The sequence below is a fragment of the Pinus tabuliformis genome, chromosome 5_1 (genome assembly GCF_031772625.1).
Source record: "Pinus tabuliformis cultivar Carrire ecotype Pingquan chromosome 5_1, CPIR1, whole genome shotgun sequence".
NCBI classification, from domain to species: domain Eukaryota; kingdom Viridiplantae; phylum Streptophyta; class Pinopsida; order Pinales; family Pinaceae; genus Pinus; species Pinus tabuliformis.
Genome location: NC_142305.1, coordinates 362,005,053 through 362,020,886, shown reverse-complemented (window position 1 = coordinate 362,020,886; position 15,834 = coordinate 362,005,053). Strand labels below are relative to the sequence as shown.

General features: G+C 36.7%; 1 pseudogene; it reads right to left on the bottom strand.

Annotated features, from left to right (window-relative positions):
• LOC149164938 (protein TORNADO 1-like) overlaps positions 1–11,370 on the bottom strand; it is a 72,001-nt pseudogene extending 60,631 nt beyond the window's left edge.
• Between the last annotated feature and the right edge of the window lie 4,464 nt (positions 11,371–15,834).

Sequence of the window (15,834 nt, the reverse complement as noted above, 5' to 3'; positions counted from 1 at the left end):
TAAACCATTAACTACTGATACTAAGTTCGACAGGAAAAATGGTAAAGTTAATTTTCCTTGTAGGTTATGTGAAGGGCATCATCCTATTCTGCTTTGTCCTTACATGGAGGAACCCTCAAAAGCATTGGAAAATCTTGTTGTTCCTCAATGGAAAATTCCAACTAGTTACCAAAATATTTCCCCTAATCCCATAATAGTTGATGAAGTGATTGATCTGATTTCATCCTTAAGCAATCCCACTCTTTCTAAATGTTAATCCCATTCACCTGTTCCCAACAAACCATTGCTTGAGAAAAGGATTGACTCAACTCCACCTTTAGTTGATCATACTCTTCCCATACGAAGTGAAGATCATATCGCTCAGGTTCTTCTTCTTTTTTATTCTACAAAGAAAATGGAAACTCCTAGTGTTGTCACAAAACCCCTCCAAGTAATCAGGTCATTTTAACCAATTGGGAGAACCTTGTCTCCCTTCTTACATGCCGTTTGAAATCAAGGTGAAGGCTTGTGATAAAACCCTCCATCGCATAGGGACATTCTATTAGCATTCTATCCTCGATTGTTTTGTGAGATTTGGGTTCCCCTCAGCTCGTGTCTACTACTCCAGATATGTAACATTTTAATAGAAGAACCAATCAACCTTTAGGGATCCTTCCTCGATTTTCCATTACTTTGGAAGAAAAAATTGTATCTATTGATCTTATGGTAGTCCTGGGCCCCTTAGATTTCAATTTTCTCCAAGGGCGAGACTATGTTTATGCTATGAACATTGTCGTGTATGCATTCTTTTGATTGATGTGTTTCCCACATGATTGAAAAATGGTGAGTAATTCCCAACTTTCATTTGTTGGTCCTGCTTTGACTACAAATCATTCGACTTCCCTAAATGTTCCTAATGTGTCAGTGGTATCTTCCCTTCAATAAGTTGGTTATGTGGCTACCTATCCCATGCCTGTACCTACTACAAAAGATGAGAATTTCATTGTTTTCTAAACTTATTTTGACCTAGATCTAGTGGGTGAAATGGTGAATGATTTATGAGGAGCAATGGGGCCTAATCCTTCCATTGGATCAATTTATTTCTTCCCAACCATTGTTATTCTGTCTTATGAGAACATCTTAGAAGCCATGGCCTTGAGGAGGCCATGATTTGATCCTAGAGCATAGTTCATTTTTTAAAAATGAAACAAGGTCCCTGAGAATAGTTCCTTTTCTTGCGTCAAGCTCATTAAAAAATGAAACAAGGCTCCCAGAGTAGAGTTCCTCTTCTTGTGTCAAGCTTGATAGAAAATGAAACAAGGTCCTGAGAGAAAAGTTTGTTTTCTTATGTCAAATTAATTATAAAATGAAACAAGGTGTGTTGAGCATTGTTATTTTACTATCTCAAGCTCATTAAAAAATGAAACAAATCTCCCTCCAATTCGAGTCTTTGACTAGATCTCGTAAATGTTGTGTTGAGTCTTTCACTTGATCTCATAAGTGAACCTTTAGTCCATCCACCTATTAATAACAAGTAATCTACTTAAGTGAATTAAATGAGGATTGGGGGGAATGTCCTTTGAATTAACTCATTATGTTGGGGTCATGAAAACCAATTTTAGTAATTATTTTTCCTTGTTTCAATCTGGCATAAAAATGAAACTGATTTAAAGCATAATTTCCTATGTTTCAAGCTTGTAAAAATGAAACAATTTTCATCCTATCCCGCATGATTTCTATTTTTATTACATGTTTCTACTAGATGAGCCTTGGTTTTCTCATTCCATAAGCACCATATTCTTGGCCAATCATATGCTTTCACTTGGTTGTTTTAGCCTTTCCCGAGGAATCACTATGGTGAGTGGTCTTGTTAGCCTACCTCTTGGCCTTTATATGTTTTTAGAAGTCTCACCATGATCAAAACCATTTTCTACCCTTTATATCACTCGTTCATCCAAGAGGAGTCCTCTTTAAGCCTTTTTGAGACTCCCAAAACATGAAAATATTGTCAAGCACTTGTCCTTTTGAAGTCGTTAAAATAAATGAAAAGATGTCTACCCAGTATAATTTTAACCCTTTTCCATATTGGGATAGACTATTTACAAAAAACGAATACTTTAGTCAAACATAGCTAAAATCTTCTCTTGACTATCGTTTCCTGCCTTTTTGGACTCAAGAGACTAAATATACGAAAAGGAACATTGTGAGTTTTCTTTTTCGCCTCTTTCTCAACTCTCTAAACATGAAAAATAAATTATGTTACACCTTCGTTGGATTTGTAAAATCATCAAACAACATTTGAATTGTCACACATGATGGGACCAAACCACTCATTTTCAAGTCCTTTTCAAGGTTTGTTAAATATATTCAAAAGGATTCAACCGAAGGATGAACCTATAGATCAATCATATGTTATCCTCCTCAAGCTTGTCAAAAATAAAGAGGTACTGATAAGAAATGGTTGGGGAAATTGGGAAAATGGGGTACTTAACCTATTAATGGAAGTGAGTTTCTCTTGAATATGACACTCTTTCACTTCATCTCTGTGACTCTTGGGTTCGGTAATTTTCTTACCTATTTGGTTAATCACACCATATCAAAATATTTGATAATTAGTTTTGGGTCAATGATACTAACTCGATAAAGTGTCATTGATATGTTCAAGAAAATTTCCTCAGTTAACATTTGCTACAATACCTTAAGCCTTCACTCATGTTTGTCTCTCCATGATTCATTTTGTCTCAAACATTGATACGTATTTCATGTCATTGATTAGGAATACATCAAGGCCCTCCTAGAAAGGGTCACTTCCTATCGACATCAGCTCCGTATCAGGGAATTTTAATTAAAACCTCCTTTTGGTACCTTGGAGATTGCATACCTCAATGGCAACTTTCCTTACCCTTGGGTATAGGTCCTCATTATTGGCATTAGGTCATAATATTTTTTTGTAGTATGGTACCTTGAGAGCCATTATAATTATCGGTGGTTTCTCTCACATATTTTAATGATTTAAATAATTGACCAATAATTAGATGGTGTTTACCATGTTCGACTCTAGCTCATTTATTGACATGGTTAGACTCATACTATCAAGTGACATGGTAGAAGACACCAGATCTAGTTCTATCCATCCTAGCTGTCATTTCAGGGTTGATACAATATTCCAAACTATAGTGGTTGTGATCAAGACAATCATCCAAGCATGTGTCCACACTCTTCCATCACTAGATGAGACATTTTGGTCAGTGTACATGAAATATTGGCTTATATGTTGAGTATTGGTATGCCTCCCTTAACAATGAAATCATGATGATAATATGTATTTTAGTAGATGATGATATCGAACTAATTTATTCTTGATCCAGACTTGTCACAAGGTAAAGTGATTTCTTTTGAATTTATATTTTAGTGGGGGAATTGTTATAGGTTATGTTGTCACATCTTCTGAAAAGGCCTAAAAAACTGGATCAATCAATATACTTTGACACATTCTCATAATCCCTTTGCAAATACCTAATAATTATTTCTCTAAAAAGTCTATGTTTCTCATTCAATAAGCACAAAAACCATGTTTTTGGCCCTAGTGCACTCTCCATCCCTGTCCATTATTTGTTTAAGGGGGTTTCACCCAAGTTTAGAGTTTGTTGCACACCAACAAAACCCTTAACCATTGGCCCTTTCGGCAATGACCTGAAAGCATATTGCAGTCTCACCTGAAGCCATATAGGAGATTGTAGAACCAGATTTCTACAACCAGAGGGATATGCCCATTGTGGTGTCTGTGTCTTCACTCATGTCTTATATTTACCTAAAAATTCTCATACATGAATAAATTTTCACTAATGATTAACTTCACAGGTTGGTACTTAACGCATAGACATAACATAAAATAGTATAAAATGTATTCTTCCACATAATTTGGTAAAACCATGCATAACGATATCAATAACAACAGAGAATGAACACAGAAAGATACACAATACTTCACAAAAAATTCGTACTTATTAATAAGGGTCTCCAATACATGGACTTCCTTGACCTAGCTCCAGGTGGTCTATTCACCCAAAGATGCAAGACGTTTGTGCACTCAGCTACAGACTCTCCAAGGCCTCCACGCACTTAGATGTGAAGCCTTCCCCCAAAATACAGACTCAAGGCAGACAATACAAACAATCTACGCTTAGTTCGTTATTATTTGACAAATTATTACTTCTTATTTATATAAAAGTCCCAACAATGAAACCATTTGTTGGTTTAAGGGGGCTTGACCCAGGTTCAAAGTGTTTTGTGCACCAACAAGACCCTCAAACATTAGTTTTTTTCACAATGACCTGCAAGTAGATCATAGTCTCACTCGAAGTGATTATGGGAGGTTGTAGAACAACGTATTTGCAGCCAGAGGGATATGCACATTATGGAATTTGTGTGTTCACTTATGTCATATATCTACTTACAATTTCGTGTACCTGAATAACTTTGCGTTGATGAATAACATAATAGATTGATACTTAGCACATACACATAACAAAAAATAGTATAATATGTATTCTTTCATGTAATTTGCTAAAAATCATGCATAATGATATTAATAACAACAGAGAACAAACACTGAAAGATACACAATAGTTCGTAAGAAAATCTTCTTTAATAATAAGGATCTCCAATACATGCACTTCCCTGACTTGCACACCCAACTGTAGGTGTTCGGTGCACTCAACTGCAGACTCATCAAGGCCTCCACACACTCAACCGTAGAGCCCTTCCCAAAAATACAGACTCAATATAGAGAATACAAACAATCTATGCTTAGTTAGTTATTATTTGACAAAGTATTATATCTTGTTTATATAGTCTCCCTTACTACAAGACCGTGGTCCACATACCATGGATCTGACAAAACAAGGGACCAATATGCGAAACTCGTTACAAATTAAGGGACTTTTGACCCACCCCAAAGCCCTTAAACACTGTGCGATGAATAGAACTTCACCAAATCAGCGTGCTTTGCCCCTAAAAATGCGGAGTCTTTGAAAAAAACTTTGACGAAGTTGGGTTGTGCCCAACATACCCTAAACACTCACCGGTGACTAATCCCGAGTCACTTATCTCCAGTTCCCTTGATTTTCACTGCAATTCCATTGTAGACTGCATTATACTGCTGGATTGTCTCTGGCATTTGTTTCTCCTATTTTTGCACCTCCTCGAGCAATGCCTCTATGGTTGGGCCAACAACCTTCTATAGTATTTTCACCTCCCTTTTCTTCAATTCTGTAAGCCTCTTGCCCATTGCCTGAGAAAGTTTGATGGTGTCATCTTGCCATGGTTGATTCCTTGCTTGAAAAATTTGATCCTTCCTTCAAAGATCATCTATCTTATTTTGGAGGTTCCTTCCTTTAGTAATAATAACGAGTTTATGTAAGAATGGTAGGGTATTTACAACTACCAAGATCTTGGCATGCTACATCTTCTCCAACTGTAATTCCTCCATGATCTTTTGGATGTCTGGATCCTCCTACACTGAGGTCCAAATATGCATTGTGTCATCCAATAATTTCCCACAGTCTACCACTGTGTCGAAGATGCCTTCCAATGCTACCTTTAAGTCTTTATGCCTCTAATTGGGCACTTCTAGTTACATGACTAGCTACAGCCTTATTTGTAGCTCTGATACCTTCACTTCATACTCGAATTTTATATTCACCAGTGTATTCTTTGATTCCTTGATTGTGAGGGTGAGCTTCACGACCTTCTCTACTGGTGGTTCCTCCTCACCGACCTTCACATCCAGGACTGTGCTGCAACTATCTTCAATGGATTTTTCCAATTGTTTTTGTCACTAACATGCATCATCTCTTTTCTTAGCCACCTACTCCAACTCCTCCTTCAGTGCAACTTTCTCCTTTTCCATTTGTATCATCAAAGCCAAGGTTCATGGTTCCCACTCCTGTAACTTTATTATTAAACTTTGATGGAATTCATGCAACACTTATATGGGAAATGAGACAATGTTTATATTAATGGTCTTCCATTATTTGAATCATTCTCTATCCTTTGGTATGTACCATTGTAGTGCCCCAACTAGAAACTTTAAAATTCTAATTTCGAATTGCATTTCTATTATTCACTCTACATATAGTGGCTGAGCTATTTTTTCTAGTGGTTTTTATACTTGTGACAACGCATTTAGCTCCACGTTGCCCTGATTTACCTGAACCAAAATTGTTATATATCGATCGTTAATTTTGTCTGAAATCTCAGCTGTGGTCTCTTGGACCTTCTCTCCGATCTCGCCGATGTCCACATTAGTGAAGACAAGCGCTTCTACACCATTGGACTTATCTGCTTTATGATTTTTCCTCTTGCTCACCACAGTTTTTGTGTCTCTGCTTATGAAAATAAAATGTGACTCCTCTAATATTCCTACATCACTGAGGGGTTCCTTATCCTCCTACTTTGTTTCCTCTGTTTCTATCTTTGCATCCTTTCCACTTGTACGTACATCTTGCGGGGTACCCTTCTCTGTTCCAACCACTACACTGAGTGGATCCATCCATTCTTTTGGCCATTATTGTACTACGATGAGTTAGTCATCTTTAGTTACTATGTATGGAAATGGGTGCCATGTCCTAGTCAAGCCAACTTTGACAAACCTTTCCTTGTGTCGTAGTCACCATTTCTTTGTCACAGTTCCTTCGAACTTCATCATATTCCTAAGTATCACGTAGTAATTTTCCTTCAGTGAAGTCCCTTTTCTATAGAGTAGTTTATAGTCCTGCACCCACTATCAACTCCAGGTAGCACTAATACTTCCTTCCCTTCACTTTTCATTGAGAAGCTCCAGGGATAGAGTCATCCCTATATATCTTCAACCTGCTACCATTCACTCATCCTAGAATTAACTAACCATTCAACTTCCTGAGATGAACTACACCACCTTCAGAGACGTGATTGATAATATATGGTCGTAACCAATGTGTTTTAAATTTTCCCTAGAACTTCACGAATTTGCTGTCATATAATAATACAACCCTCCTTCCTAGAATGTCTTCTTCTTGATATGTCTATAATGCCAGGCTTTCTCCCTTGATTTTTGCACTTGATGATGGAACCCTACTCTGAATCTATCTTCTTCTAGAGCTAGTATCTATGACAGTCTTTCCTTCATAATGTCAAGATATTCCATGTCCATGATAGCTACAATTCTCAAACTTGGCATGATGTATTCCATAGGAATAACTGGTTCTTTTCCATATACCAACCTAAATAGTGCCTTCCCTGTCAATTTCTTGCATGTTGTTCTATATTCCCATAAAACTACTGGATTCCTTAAATCTCATTCATCTTTGTTCACATTGCATACCCTGGTCAATGCATTCTCTAGAATCTTATTGAAAGATTCCATTATACCATTTTACTGAGGATGAAAAGGAGTTCTCTTCTGGTGGTAAACTGGAAATTCCTTAGTTAGTGCTTGAATGCTCTTTTTCGTGAAATGTGTGCCTTGGTCACTCATCAAGATCTTTGGGCAACTAAACCTAGACAATATATATTCAATGATGAAATTCTCAATAGTTTATGCATTGCAATCCTTCATTGGTTGTTCCTCGACCCATCTATTCAAATAATCATTGGCAATGATGATATACCTCATACTAATCTTCTTTCCTCGTGGACTGATAGGTCAAACAAAGTCAATAGCACATTTTTCAAAAGCTTGCAAAGTTACCTGTGGTAGTAGTGACATCTTGTCTTTTCTAGATGGCTTTCCTGTTCTTTGACATACATCACAGGCTTGACATAATTATATTGCGTTTTTTTGTACTTTGGGCCACCATAGCCCAACGCCCAAGATTTTCTTCACAATGGTTTTTCCTACATAGTGCCCACCTGTGACTCCTCCATGAGCTTCTCTGAGAATACTTTGTTGTTCATGTTCAAGGACTTATCTGCGCAATAAAAAATTTGGTTCCATTTTGTATAAGCGTCCAAAAATCAATGAGGAATCAGCTGATCAAATGACCAACTCCTTCTTTTTCTTGATAATGTGTTCCGTGGGTGCCATTCTTGTGGCTAGAAATTGAATAATATCTGCAAAGTGATTATCTGTGACTCTAATTACAAATAACTATGCATCGAGTAGGTTATCATTGATATATGTGGGTTATTCTCCTGTCTTTATTCCTGATAGATCATCAGTCCAAACATTCGATTTACCTAGCTTCAATATAACTTCGAAGTCATACTTGTGAAAAATAACAACCATCGACAAATATTTCCTCCTAAAATAGGCTTATTCACCAAATATTTCAGCGCAATGTGATCAATGAACTTTTTGAAGTGCAGCCCCAACAAATAGTGCCTGAACTTTTGTAATTCATATACCATAGCTAATCCCTCTTTTTTTGTCATGCTATATTTCTTTTCTACATTGGTCAATTTCCTTCTTGCAAATTCTATGGAATGATCAATTTCTCCTGCTCCTAGCTACATTAACACTACACCCAATGCTATGCAAGATGCATCAACATGTACATAGAACTCCTTCTTCCAGTCTGGGAAAACTAGAATGGGCACAATTTCCATCTTCTATTTTAGTACATCTAAGATCTTCTGCCACTCTTCGCTCAACTGAAAAGTCACATCTTTCTCCAACAATCTCTCCATCGACACAGTTATATGTTCATACCTCTTTATAAACTTTCTCTAGTAGCAAGTGTGTCCCATTGTCCTGTGCAGTTGCCTCACTGTTTTGCTACTGGCAGTTTCACAATAACTTCGATCTTCATGAGATCCACCATTAATCCATGTTTACAAACTACATGTCCCAATAGTATACCAAATGGTGCACAACATATGCACTCCTTCAAGTTCAATGAGATCTAATACTACCTACACATATCCAGCATTAGCCTTAATCTTGCAACATGCTTCTTTAATAGCCCAAATATTGTCCAATCATTGAAGTATAATTTGAGAAACTTGTGTATATATTATTTAAAGGCGGTAACTACAACACTGGAAAATACAACAGACGCTTTCTTTAATCCAAAAGGCATCATTGTGTACTTATAAGAGCCCCACTCTATAGAAAGAGTTGTCTTATGTCTATCTTCTAGCGCAATTTTGATCTGAGGGTATCTTGACAAGCCATCTATGAAGGAATAGTCCTCCTCTCCTCGTACATTGTCCAATACTTCATCTATAAATGTTGTAGGGAACGGGTCATGTAGGCATGTGTCATTCAATTTTTTTAAGTCAACACAAATTTTCATTTCCCCTTTGCCTTCTTTTCACGAAACACCATGGGACTTACCCATTCAAACTCTTCAACAGGTTCAATTATTCCAGTTGTTAACATCTTGTCTAATTCTTATTTCACCTTTTACTTGTATTTTGGATTCAATCTATAAGGTATCTTCTCGATAAGCTTCACATTAGGCTTTAGAGGAATCCTAATGACTCCAAAATCTCCTTACATGTCCTTCATATCTTAAAACTTAGTAGGGAACAACTCTTCATATTCATGCAAGAGATTTATAATCTTGCTAACTTTGTCTTCATCCCTGTAATATCCTATTATTGCATACTTTGGTTTAGCCTCTGATCCTATATTCACCTTCCTTATCCTCAATGGCTTTGTTATATTAGGAATCTCTATCTCAGGTCCAATTACTTTGTGATTCCCTTATGATTTGTTAATGTTAATATTGCGAGGATATTCATCCTCTTTGGCAGTGAGATTATATCATTCCATTACATTACGTATCTGCGCAGCCCAATCAGGTTGTTAGATAACTGGAACTTCATTCTAAAAAATCTTCTTCTTAACTATATTGAGAGTTTCGTCTATATGTGGGTAGTCATATTCAAATCTAAATGTCATTATAAATCCATCAACCATTTTTAGTGAGCTAGCAATACCATTTCAAAGCTCAATTTTCAAATACCAATTCAGAAGAATTGTCTCCAGGGTATGGATGAAGCCATGCACCCATTATTCTCGTAGGATTTATCCCCAAGCTGCCATACAAAGTTGTATGTGGTCTCTAGGATCATTTTGGCCATCATACTTGTCTACAAGCTCTGTTTCTACTTAACCAAACCTCACCCAAATTAACCTTCTACACTTTTGCCAATCTCCTATATTCTTCTTATGAGTACCCCACCATCTAGCAAGAGTAGCCCTTAGTGCTTGATCTAGAGCTAACAATCTCTAACATTATGGTACTCAACTTTCATAATTTTTAAAGAAGATATTTATATTACCCAAACCATCATACAAAGGTAAATCACATACTTCTATTGGCATACATCGCACTTCTTTAGTGACGCTTAGACATTGCCTTGTAGACACTTCATCTAACCTATTCTGCTAGTTATCCAATTTCGCTTCTAAACCTAAAGTCGAGGAACTATCTTCCTCCTAAGTCACTTTTCCATCTGTAGTAGGGCTAATCCATTCTTCTTCTTTTGTTATCTTATAAATGTTGTCAATGTCTTCCATGTTGTATTCTTCTATGACAGTTTCAGTATATCTCTCTCCTTCTGATGGATCTAATGACACAATAACTCTCATATTATTGCTTTCAAATATCATTCTCCTTTTTTTCATGTTAAATATAGTCATGTTATCAAAGTCCCAATAAAATCCAAGCAATGCAAGGTAGGCATTAATGTCGCCCATAATCTCAATCACTTCGAAGTCAGTGGTAGTGCAAACTCCATCAATGTCTACTGTGATACCTGAAAATATTCCTGGAGGGATGAATTTCTATTGATTCACCATATTTACCTGTATAGTTGACCATTGCAGCTTCGACTTAACCGTCAATTCCCAAGTTTGATTTGGCAATACATTGATATCAGATCTTAGATCCAAGATAACCTGATCCATGTCATATTCCCCAATCTACACTGTAAACCTCATTTCCTTTCCAATCCACTTCTTGTGTCAATGCAGATTATTCATTGTAGGAATCTCTCTTTGCGGTACCTCTCTAGGAGAATAAGAGTCTTTCTCAACAACTCCATGCAAGTCTGTAGAAAATGCTTCAAAATATTTGGATCTTCATCTTGTGTCACAAACAATACCATCTTGTAGTTATCCTTTTGATTTGGTTGCGTGGTAGAGGTAGAGGCCCCATCATGCATAAATCTTGTCCTTGCCTCCATAAATAATTTATTTTCCTTCATGATATCAAATGCAGGAGCTTTTTTAATAGTTTTTCTTACCCATGTAACTTCAGATTCCTTTTTTCCATTGGCTTTATCATTTCCAGTTGCAGCTTTGCCTCTTGTTACAATGTCGATGTGCAGTTTCTCCTCACATAGCTTAGCAGTCACCATTTGAATATTTTCTATAGGTTGTTGGTTCCTTTTCTCTTGCATCTTTGCAATAAGGATGGGACATTCTTCTATCACATGATCAAAATACTTGTAGTAACTATAGGTTGTCGTAGGGTTCTGATAGTCTATTGCGAAGTGTCCTACCTCTCCATAGTTATAACAAGTAATATGGCTACGTCCTCAACCAGGTCTTTGTCCTTGTCCTTGTCCTCATCCTTGAAATCCTCCTCGAACAACATGATAGACTGGCTCCTCATGTGTATGTCCCTCATCTTGTAGTCTATAAGCATTAGCAATGCACTCTATCATTAAGTCGTAACTTCACCAGTTTTTCTCATCATAGCCTAATTATCTACAAAAGTTCCAAAATAGTTATTTTGGGGTCTGAACATACTTTTTTAATTGGTAACAATCTTTAGAGTGATGTTGGCCTCTCGTTCTAAAAATATTGCACCACAGACCTAGGTTTACTGTGTTAGGGACTCCACTTGCTAAATAATCTCTGAACACAAGGCATTGATCCTTATAATGACCCTCTGCTTTGCATTTTGTACATCATACCTCTAAGCTGGTCTCTTATCTTTCTTCAGATCCTACAATTATAAGGCCAAATTGGCAAGATGACTATGTATCTATTGTATCCCTGCATGAGTATCTCCAATTGGTGAAGCTTCGAGCTTCATCACAATCTCCAATGCTTCAACTTGAGTCACAATCTTCTATTGTGTCAAACATAAACTAATATCTGGCAGTAGATTGGCTATGAATTATTATTTATGTTGTTCTAGGGGTAAATTAAAGCTTACTTGACCCATCAAAAACTTGAATCATTGATCCAACTCCCACACAGATTCAGTTGTTGTCTGTTTGATTTATTTTAGGTCTTTGATGCACTGTGATTCTGATTTTGGCTTCTTGAATTCTGATACCAATTCTTTCTTAATTTCATATAATGAAGTACTCAAATTAGTCACAGAGTATTTCATGTACCATGTTAGCCATCTCTATCACAACAATGTGACAATCTATGAATTCTTTACATCATCACTAGTGATTTTTCTTGTTGTCCATACTGCATCAACTACAAACCAGAAATGATAAGGATCCTCTAATCCCAATCCTTTAAAAATAGGAAGCTCAATGTCATCAGTCATTTTCCTTCTTGAGGGGCTAGGTGGAGGGGGAGGAAAAGGGGGTGGGGGTGTAGGGGAACTATGGGGAGGGGAATGGGGTGTAAAGGGGGTATATGGATTGGGAATCCCAAAGACGCCCTAATTCTTCTCAACTCCTAAGTTCGTTGTGACTTCAGGATGGGAAGGAGAATGTCATGGGGTTGTAGGGTTACATCTTTCTTTGTCGCTCTCAAATCCTCCTATCAAGGGGCTATAGTTAGTTTCACTAAAATTATTCAGATTTGTCCTATATTGTTTTCCACTTCACTCAAACCTTGGCTCAGACTTATTTCCTCTTCATCCAAACATTAATCTAACTGCATTCACAGTATCCCGATTTTACACGATAACATCTTAATCCATAGAATAAAAGAGCTTAAGAACTTACCTCGTGGTCCTTTGAATAATCTTTATTCATCTTCACTATATGATATGATTGCATCTATCAGGAACTTAGTGATAAATCATCCTGAAATGTTATAAATATAGAAATCAACATCCCTTGAGATACTGTTACTGACATTCTTGAGTCATCCTATCAATTTAGGATTCCACTCCTTAGGTTCATCATTCTTGAATCAAACCTTATGCTTGGTCAACTTAGATACCCACTCGTACAATTCAATGTGGGATGAATTAAAGAAGATTTCATATTTCTATTTGAAGATGTACTTTTACAACCAGTCTTTAGCTGATAATCGATGATTTCTATTCCACTCACTTCTGGATTCCTTTATTTGACGAACGCCAAAACATATTCCTTAAGCAGATCCTAGTGTTGGCAACGAAACCATTTGTTGGTTTAAGGGGGATTGACCCAGGTTCATAGTGTGTTGCACATAAACAAAACCCTCAACCACTAGCCCTTTCGACAACTACCTTCAAGCATACCGCAGTCTCACTCAAAGTGGTCATGGGAAGTTGGAGAAATAGGTTTCTGCAGCTTGAGGAATATGTGCATTGTGGCATGTGTGTGTTCACTTATGTCTTATATCTAGCTACAACTTCATGTACATGAATTACTTCATGTTGATGATTAACTTCACAGATTGGTACTTAATGCATATACATAACATAAAATAGTATAACATATATTATTTCACATAATTCATTTAAAGACATGCATAAAAATATCAATAACAACAGAGAATGAACACAAAAATATACATAATAATTCCCCAAAACTTATTCTTTATTTATAAGCATCTCCAATACATGCACTTCCCTGATCAGTGCACCTAGCTATAGGTGGTCTACACACTCAGCTACAGACTCCTTAATGCCTCCACACACTCAGCCACAGAGCCTTCCTAAAAAATACAGACTAAAGACAGAGAATACAAACAATATATTCTTAGCTACTTATTATTTGACAAAGTATTACATCTTATTTATTTAGGCTCCCTTACTAGAAGACCACAATCCACATACCATGGATCCGACAAAACAATATACTAATACCCGAAACCCATTACAAAATAAGGGACTTTTGACCCACCTCAAATCCCTTAAACACTTTGCGGTGAATAGAACTTCACTAGTTCCATAGGTTCCGCTCCCCAAAATCCAGAGTCTTTGATCAAAACTTGGACCAAGTTGGGTTGCGGCCAACCTAGTTATGGGAGGTTGTAGAAGTAGGTTTCTGCAGCAAGAGGGATATGCGCCCTGTCGCATCCATCTTTTCACTTATTTCTTATATCTACAGACAACTTCGTGTACATGAATAACTTCACGTTGATGAATAACTGCAGATATTGGTACTTAATGCATATACATAACATAAAACAGTATAACATGTATTCTTTCGCTAATTTCGTAAAAATCATGCATAACTATATCAATAACAATAGAGAATGAACACAAAAGGATACACAATAGTTCACCAAAAATTGTTCTTTATTAATAAGAATCTCCAATACATGCACTTCCCTGACCTGTGCACCCAGCAACAGGTTGTTTGCGCACTCAACTACGAACACTTCAAGGCCTCCATGCACTCAGCTGTGTATCCTTCCCTAAAAATATAGATTCAAGACAAAGAATACGAACAACATATGATTAATTAGTTATTATTTGACAAAGTATTACATCTTCTTTATATAGGCTCTCTTACTACAAGACCATGGTCCGCATACCATGGATTCAACAAAACAATGGACTAATACCCGAAACCCATTACAAAATAAGGGACTTTTGACCCACCCCAAAGCCCCTAAACAGTGCTCCTTGAATAGAACTTTGCCATATTTTTGTGCTCCGCTCCTCAAAATGTGGAGTCTGACGAAAACATGGACCAAATTGGGTTGTGCCCAACATCCACCTGTGTTGGGTGCAAGTTTCATAATTGAGTATTAGTGATTGTCAGCACACATTGCTCTACTTTGGAGGTGCACAAATTCTAGAATTTCAGGAAACTTAAAAAATATTTTCGAAACTTATTTTTCCATAAGCTTCTACCGTAGTTTTAACCATTCACCATGGATAGAAATCTCAAATTCCTGGCTTATCCTACTTTAGTGGTCTTGTCTCTTATCCCTAAAGCTTATCCTCCCTCATATGTGGATCTCAATCCTAGATTGGTAAATCTTAAACTACAAGTTTCAATTTGTAAATTTACTGCCTCCCATAGAGTCTAGGTTGGAATTTGGAGATTACTAGTGCCTTGATGTTGCTACTTTGAGATTAAGGAATCCATCCATTTATGCATTAGGGTTGAGTGTGAAGGTTCACCTTGTTGCAAGAAAGGACAAGATGATTGCGGAGACATCTGCAAAGTCAGATTTTATATATGGTTGTAACTCTCTCCTTTATTTATTAATACATAAATACCTTTGTTTTCTTATACTTGTTTCATATCGATGCTTATGTATTTCAATGCCATGTTGGCTCATTGGTTAGAGATATTGGATTATGCTATTTTGAAATTGTAATTCCCTTGCTTGTTTTAGTCTTTTTTCTAGGTTCCATTTATAACATTAGAAACTAGAGTTGGAGCTCACAAGCAGGGAGAGGAGGAGGACTTACTACAAATTCCAAGTAGGCATCTTTTCTGTATTATAATATCTCTTAAGAAAACATAGGTCTTTTTGTTCTTTGTTGTTGAAGATCAAACTATAGGTTTTAACGCTGTAGAGAAATTACCTCCATACGAATTCTAAAACATAGAAAATAAATAATGCGAGAGCATAACACATAAAACACATATACACGAAGATTTTCCCCTGGATCCGAAAATTGGGACTACCAGATTGACTTTTCATTATGTTCCTTTCAATTTTATAATACATATTTATACACCGAAGCATCTAATACCATGGACCGAAAACCATCGCGT